This window comes from Diadema antillarum, unplaced genomic scaffold, assembly GCF_040938485.1.
Source record: "Diadema antillarum isolate AM-2024a unplaced genomic scaffold, OU_Dant_1.0 seq00000006_RagTag, whole genome shotgun sequence".
Taxonomy (NCBI): domain Eukaryota; kingdom Metazoa; phylum Echinodermata; class Echinoidea; order Diadematoida; family Diadematidae; genus Diadema; species Diadema antillarum.
In genome coordinates this window covers 173,758-182,128 of record NW_027271128.1, presented here as the reverse complement: position 1 = coordinate 182,128, position 8,371 = coordinate 173,758, and positions in this window count along the sequence as shown.

The following is an 8,371-nucleotide window of genomic DNA, read 5'->3' as shown; positions in this document are numbered from 1 at the left end:
CGGCAAATAGGGGATAACTGTCCGAGAGAGCCCATTTTTTTATATAAAAGAAAATATCGATATTTTATGTAATTGAGTTTTATTTGACTGTTGAAAAACCTGTCTTCCCATAAAGGCCGGGTTTATATAGCTATAATTGTCTAACCCTAACCCTAACCCTAACCCTAACCCCTAACCCTACCTCTAACCCTAACCCTAAACCTAACCCCTAACCCCTATCCCTAACCCTAACCCTAACACTAACCCCTAACCCTAACCCTAACCCTAACCTTTAACCCTAACCCTAACCCCAACCCTAACGTAACCCTAACCCTAACCCTAACCCTAACCCTATTGGCCGGTTTTAGATAGCTATAACTTTCATCTGATAAATAATTTCTGTTGATAACAAAATTTTAACCCCGTCAAATAGGGGATAACTGTCCGAGAGAGCCCATTTTTTATATAAAAGAAAATATCGATATTTTATGTAATTGAGTTTTATTTGGTTGTTGAAAAACCTCTTTCCCATAAAGGCCGGGTCTATGTAGCTATAATTGTCTAACCCAAACACTAACCCTAACCCTAACCCTAAACCCTAACCCCTAACCCTAACCCTAGCCCTAACCCTACCCCTAACCCTAACCCCAACCCTACCCCTAACCCCTAACCCTATCCCTAACCCGAACCTTTAACCCTAACCATAACCCTAACCCTAACCTAACCCTAACCCTAACCCTAACCCTAACCCCTAACCATAACCCTAACCCTAATCCTAACCCTAACCCTATTGGCCGGTTTTAGATAGCTATAACTGTCATTTGATAAATGTTTTCTGTTGATAACAAAATTTTGATTCCGGCAAATACGGGATAACTGTACGAGAAGGCCCATTTTTTTTTATAGAAATGAAAATATCGATATTTTATGTAATTGAGTTTTATTTGATTGTTGAAAAACCTGTCTTCCCATAAAGGCCGGGTTTATACAGCTATAATTGTCGAACCAAAACCCTTCCCCCTAACCCCTTACCCTAACCCTAACCCTACCCCTAACCCTAACCCTATCCCTAACCCTAACCCTACCCCTAACCCCTAACCCTAACCCTAACCCTAACCTTTAACCCTAACCCTAACCCTAACCTAACCCTATCCCTAACCCTAACCCTAACCCCTTACCCTAACCCTAACCCCTAACCCTAACCCTAACCCTAACCCTATTGACCGGTTTTAGATAGCTATAACTGTCATCTGATAAATGACTTCTGTTGATAACAAAATTTTGATCCCGGCAAATACGGGATAACTGTACGAGAAGGCCCATTTTGTGATATAAATGAAAATATCGATATTTTTTATAATTGAGTTATATTCGTTTGTTGAAAAACCTGTCTTTCCCTATATGCCAGGTTTATATTGCTATAATTGTCCTTAGATAAATGATTTCTGTTGATAACGAAGTTTTGAGCCCGGCCAATAAGGGATAACTGTTCGAAAGGTTCCATTTTGTGATATAAATGAAAATATCGATATAATATGTAATTGACTTTTATTTGATTGTTGAAAAACCCTAACTTTAACTGTCCAAGAGAGTCCATTTTTTTATATAAATAAAAATATCGAAATTTTTATGTAATTGAGTTATATTTGTCTGTTCAAAAAACCTCTCTTCTCCTATTTGCGGGGATTATATAGGTATAACTGTCATTACATAAATGATATCTTTTGATAACGAAGTTTTCAGAGTGGCCAATATTGGATCACTGTCCGAAAGGGCCCATTTCGTGATATAAATTAAAATATAGATTTTTTATGTAATTGAGTTATATGTGTTCATAGAAAAATCTGCCTTCCCCTATTGGCCGGGTTTAGATAGCTGTAACTGTCATTAGATAAATGATTTCTGTTGATAACAAAATTTTAACCCCGGCAAATAGGGGATAACTGTCCGAGAGAGCCCATTTTTTTATATAAAAGAAAATATCGATATTTTATGTAATTGAGTTTTATTTGACTGTTGAAAAACCTGTCTTCCCATAAAGGCCGGGTTTATATAGCTATAATTGTCTAACCCTAACCCTAACCCTAACCCTAACCCCTAACCCTACCTCTAACCCTAACCCTAACCCTAACCCCTAACCCCTACCCCTAACCCTAACCCTAACCCTTACCCCTAACCCTAAACCCTAACCCTAACCTTTAACCCTAACCCTAACCCCAACCCTAACGTAACCCTAACCCTAACCCTAACCCTAACCCTATTGGCCGGTTTTAGATAGCTATAACTTTCATCTGATAAATAATTTCTGTTGATAACAAAATTTTAACCCCGTCAAATAGGGGATAACTGTCCGAGAGAGCCCATTTTTTATATAAAAGAAAATATCGATATTTTATGTAATTGAGTTTTATTTGGTTGTTGAAAAACCTCTCTTCCCATAAAGGCCGGGTCTATGTAGCTATAATTGTCTAACCCAAACACTAACCCTAACCCTAACCCTAAACCCTAACCCCTAACCCTAACCCTAGCCCTAACCCTACCCCTAACCCTAACCCCAACCCTACCCCTAACCCCTAACCCTATCCCTAACCCGAACCTTTAACCCTAACCATAACCCTAACCCTAACCTAACCTTAACCCTAACCCTAACCCTAACCCTAACCCTAACCCTAACCCCTAACCATAACCCTAACCCTAACCCGAACCCTATTGGCCGGTTTTAGATAGCTATAACTGTCATTTGATAAATGTTTTCTGTTGATAACAAAATTTTGATTCCGGCAAATACGGGATAACTGTACGAGAAGGCCCATTTTTTTATAGAAATGAAAATATCGACATTTTATGTAATTGAGTTTTATTTGATTGTTGAAAAACCTGTCTTCCCATAAAGGCCGGGTTTATACAGCTATAATTGTCTAACCCTAACCCTAACCCTAACCCTACCCCTAACCCTAACCCTATCCCTAACCCTAACCCTACCCCTAACCCCTAACCCTAACCCTAACCCTAACCTTTAACCCTAACCCTAACCCTAACCTAACCCTATCCCTAACCCTAACCCTAACCCCTTACCCTAACCCTAACCCCTAACCCTAACCCTAACCCTAACCCTATTGACCGGTTTTAGATAGCTATAACTGTCATCTGATAAATGACTTCTGTTGATAACAAAATTTTGATCCCGGCAAATACGGGATAACTGTACGAGAAGGCCCATTTTGTGATATAAATGAAAATATCGATATTTTTTATAATTGAGTTATATTCGTTTGTTGAAAAACCTGTCTTTCCCTATATGCCAGGTTTATATAGCTATAATTGTCCTTAGATAAATTATTTCTGTTGATAACGAAGTTTTGAGCCCGGCCAATAAGGGATAACTGTTCGAAAGGTTCCATTTTATGATATAAATGAAAATATCGATATAATATGTAATTGAGTTTTATTTGATTGTTGAAAAACCCTAACTTTAACTGTCCAAGAGAGTCCATTTTTTCATATAAATAAAAATATCGAAATTTTTATGTAATTGAGTTATATTTGTCTGTTCAAAAAACCTCTCTTCTCCTATTTGCGGGGATTATATAGGTATAACTGTCATTACATAAATGATATCTTTTGATAACGAAGTTTTCAGAGTGGCCAATATTGGATCACTGTCCGAAAGGGCCCATTTCGTGATATAAATTAAAATATAGATTTTTTATGTAATTGAGTTATATGTGTTCATAGAAAAATCTGCCTTCCCTTATTGGCCGGGTTTAGATAGCTGTAACTGTCATTAGATAAATGATTTCTGTTGATAACAAAATTTTAACCCCGGCAAATAGGGGATAACTGTCCGAGAGAGCCCATTTTTTTATATAAAAGAAAATATCGATATTTTATGTAATTGAGTTTTATTTGACTGTTGAAAAACCTGTCTTCCCATAAAGGCCGGGTTTATATAGCTATAATTGTCTAACCCTAACCCTAACCCTAACCCTAACCCCTAACCCTACCTCTAACCCTTACCCTTACCCTAACCTAACCTTTACCCTAACCCTAACCCCTAACCCTAACCCTAACCCTTACCTTTAACCCTAACCCTAACCCCGACCCTAACCTAACCTAACCTTAACCCTAACCCTAACCCCTAACCCTAACCCTAACCTTTAACCCTAACCCCAACCCTAACCTAACCCTAACCCTAACCCTAGTAGCCGGTTTTAGATAGCTATAACTGTCATCTGATAAATAATTTCTGTTGATAACAAAATTTTAACCCCTTCAAATAGGAGATAACTGTCCGAGAGAGCCCATTTCATATATAAAAGAAAATATCGATATTTTATGTAATTGAGTTTTATTTGCTTGTTGAAAAACCTGTCTTCCCATAAAGGCCGGGTTTATATAGCTATAATTGTCTAACCCTAACCCTTACTTAAACCCTAATCCCTAAACCCTAACCCCTAAACCTACCCCTAACCCTACCCCTAACCCTAACCCTAACCCTACCCCTAACCTTTAACCATAATCCTAACCCTAACCCTAACCCTAACCTTTAACCCTAACCCTAACCCTAACCTTAACCCTATTGGCCGGTTTTAGATAACTTTACTGTCATCTGATAAATGATTTCTGTCGATAACAAAATTTTAACCCCGTCAAATAGGGGATAACTGTCCGAGAGAGCCAATTTTTTATCTAAAAAAAAATATAGATATTTTATGTAATTGAGTTTTATTTGATTGATAAAAAACCTGTCTTCCCATAAAGGCCGGGTTTATATAGCTATAATTGTCTAACCCTAACCCTAACCCTAACCCCTAACTCTACCTCTAACCCTAATCCTAACCCTAACCCCTGACCCTAACCCTAACCCCAACCCTAACCCTAACCCTAACCCTATTGGCAGGTTTTAGATTGCTATAACTGTAATCTGATAAATGATATCTGTTCATAACAAAATCTTAATCCCATCAAATAGGGGATAACTGTCCGAGAGAGCCCATTTTTTATCTAAAAGAAAATATAGATATTTTATGTAATTGAGTTTTATTTGATTGTTAAAAAACCTGTCTTCCCATAAAGGCCGGGTTTATATAGCTATAATTGTCTAACCCCTAACCCTACCTCTAACCCTTACCCTTACCCTAACCCCTAAACCATAACCACAACCCCTAACCCTAACCCTTACCTTTAACCCTAACCTTAACCCCAACCCTAACCTAACCTTAACCCTAACCCTAACCCCTAACCCTAACCCTAACCCTAACCTTTAACCCTAACCCAACCCTAACCTAACCCTAACCCTAACCCTAACCCTAACCCTAACCCCTAATCCTAACCCTAACCCTATTGGCCGGTTTTAGATAGCTATAACTGTCATCTGATAAATAAATAGGAGATAACTGTCCGAGAGAGCCCATTTTTTTATATAAAAGAAAATATCGATATTTTATGTAATTAAGTTTTATTTGATTGTATATTGTACATATAGTATATATCAAAACACTGCAGCGAAGACTAATTACACTTACACATTCAAACTTCCATATGTTCTACTTTCCACCAGACTTAACATTTTACTAAAGTATAAATCTTTAACTATGATTATTTTTTCTTCCAGACGCTTTTGAATTTATTATGTACAAAACAAATGGTAAATTTTAAAACGGTTGGAGCAAAAACTACTTGGAGTTAAAATCTGAAATTTTTAGAGTATATTAGTCTCCATTAGATCTATCTACTCTATTAATTTCAACTCTTAACTATATACTTCATATACTGTGGAATACCCGTAACTCTAATCCTAACCATAACCCTAACCCCCCTAACCCTAACCCTAACCCTTAACCCAAACCCTAACCCCTAAAAATAACCCTAACCCTAACCCCTAACCCTACCCCTAACCGTTGCCCTAACACTAAACTCTAATCCTAGCAAACCCTTACCCTAACCTTAACACTAACCCTAGCCCTAAACCCTAACCCTGGCAAACCCTAACCCTAACCCTAACCATAACCCTAACCCTAACTCCAACCCTAAACCTTAACCCTAACACTAACCCTAACCCTAAACCCTAACACGAACACTAACCAAACCCTAACCCTAACCCTAAACCCTAACCCTAACCCAAACTCTAACCCTAACACTAACCATAAACCTAACCCTATGTACAAAACAAATGGAACATTTTAAAACGGATGGAGCAACAAACTACTGTTAGTTAAGATCTGAAATTTTTGGAGTATATCAGCCTCGATGAGACCTATCTACCCTATTAATTTCAACTCATAACTATGTACTTCATATACTGCGGAATACCCGTACCTCTAACCCTAACCCTAACCCTATTTCTAACTTAACACTAACCCTAGCCCTAACTCTAACCCCATCCCTAACCCTAACCCTAACCCCTCACCCCTAACCCTAACCCTAACCCAAACCCTAACCGTAACCCTAAACTCAAACCTTACCAAAACCCTAACCCGAACCCTAACCCTAACCAAACCCTAACCCTAATCCTAACCCTAACCCTAACCCTATCCCTAACCCTAACTCTAACTCTATCCCTAACCCTAACCCTAACCCTAACTTAACCCTAATGCTAACCCTAACCCTAACCCTAACCGTAACCCTAGCCCTACCCCTAAACCCTAAACCTTAAACCCTAACCCTAACCCTAACCCTTACCCTAACCCTAACCCTAACTCTAACCTTCATCCTACCCTTAAGCCTTCCAGACAATTTCAAAGAATTTTTTTATGTACAAACATACGGTAAATAAAAATCGGCTGCGGTAAAGACTACTTCAAGTAAGACTTTGAAACTTATATATTTTCGCCTTTGTACCGAAATTAAGTTTTTTTCTCAAGTATGAGTGCTTAACTAAGTTTAGTCTTCCTTCCAGACCCTTTCAAATATTGTACATATAGTATATTTCAAAAAATTCAAAGTCACCTGGAGCAAAGACTAATCACACTTACACTTTCAAACTTCCATATGTTGGACCTTCCACCAGACTTAACATTTGATTAAAGTATGAATCTTTAACTATGATTATTTTTTCTTGCAGACGCTTTTGAATTTTTATATACAAAAAATGGTAAATTTAAAAACGGTTGGAGCAAAAACTACTGGGAGATAAGATTTGAAATTTTTGGAGAATATTAGTCTCAATGAGACCTACTACCCTATTAATATCAACTCTAAACTATATACTTAATATACTGCGGAATTCCCGCAACTCTAACCCTAACCCTAACCAAAACCCTAACCAAAACCCTAACCCTAACCCCTCACCACTAACCCTAACCCTAACCCAAACCCTAACCCTAACCCTAAACTCAAACCCTAGCAACCGATAAGCCTAACCCTAACCAAACCCTAACATTAACCCTATCCCTAACCCTAACCTTAACCCAACCCTAACCCTAACCCTAACCCTAAACTAACCCTAACCCTAACCCTAACCCTAAACCCTAACCCTAACCCTAACCCTATGTACAAAAAATGGTAAATTTTAAAACAGTTGAAGCCCTAACCCTAACCCTAAACTAACCCTAACCCTAACCCTAACCCTAACCCTAAACCCTAACCCTAACCCTAACCCTAACCCTATGTACAAAAAATGGTAAATTTTAAAACAGTTGAAGCAAAAACTACTGGGAGTTAAGATCTGACATTTTTTGGAGTATATTAGTCTCCATGAGACCTATCTACCCTATTAATTTCAACTCTAAACTATATACTTCATGTACTGCGGAATACCCGTAACTCTAACCCTAACCCCAACCCTAACCCAAAGCCTAACCCCAACCCTAACCCTAACCCCCTAACCCTAACCGTAACCCTAAGCCCTAACCCTAACGCTAACCCTCATCCTAATCCTAAGCCTTCCAGACCCTTTCAAAGAATTTTTTTATGTACAAACATTCGGTAAATAAAAAAAACGACTGGGGTAAAGACTACTTCAAGTTAGACTTTGAAACTTATACATTTTGGACTGTGTACCGAACTTAAGTTTTTTTCTCAAGTATAAGTGCTTAACTAAGTTTAGTCTTCCTTCAAGGCCCTTTCAAATATTGTACATATAGTATATATCAAAACATTCAAAGTCACCTGGAGCGAAGACTAATTACACTTACACATTCAAACTTCCATATGTTGGACTTTCCACCAGATTTAACATTTTGCTAAAGTTAAAATCTTTAACTATGATTATTTTTTCTTTCAGATGCTTTTGAATTTATTATGTACAAAACAAATGGTAAATTTTAAAACGGTTGGAGCAAAAACTACTTGGAATTAAAATCTGAAATTTTTAGAGTATATTAGTCTCCATGAGATTTATCTACTCTATAAATTTCAACTCTTAACTATATACTCTATATACTGTGTAATA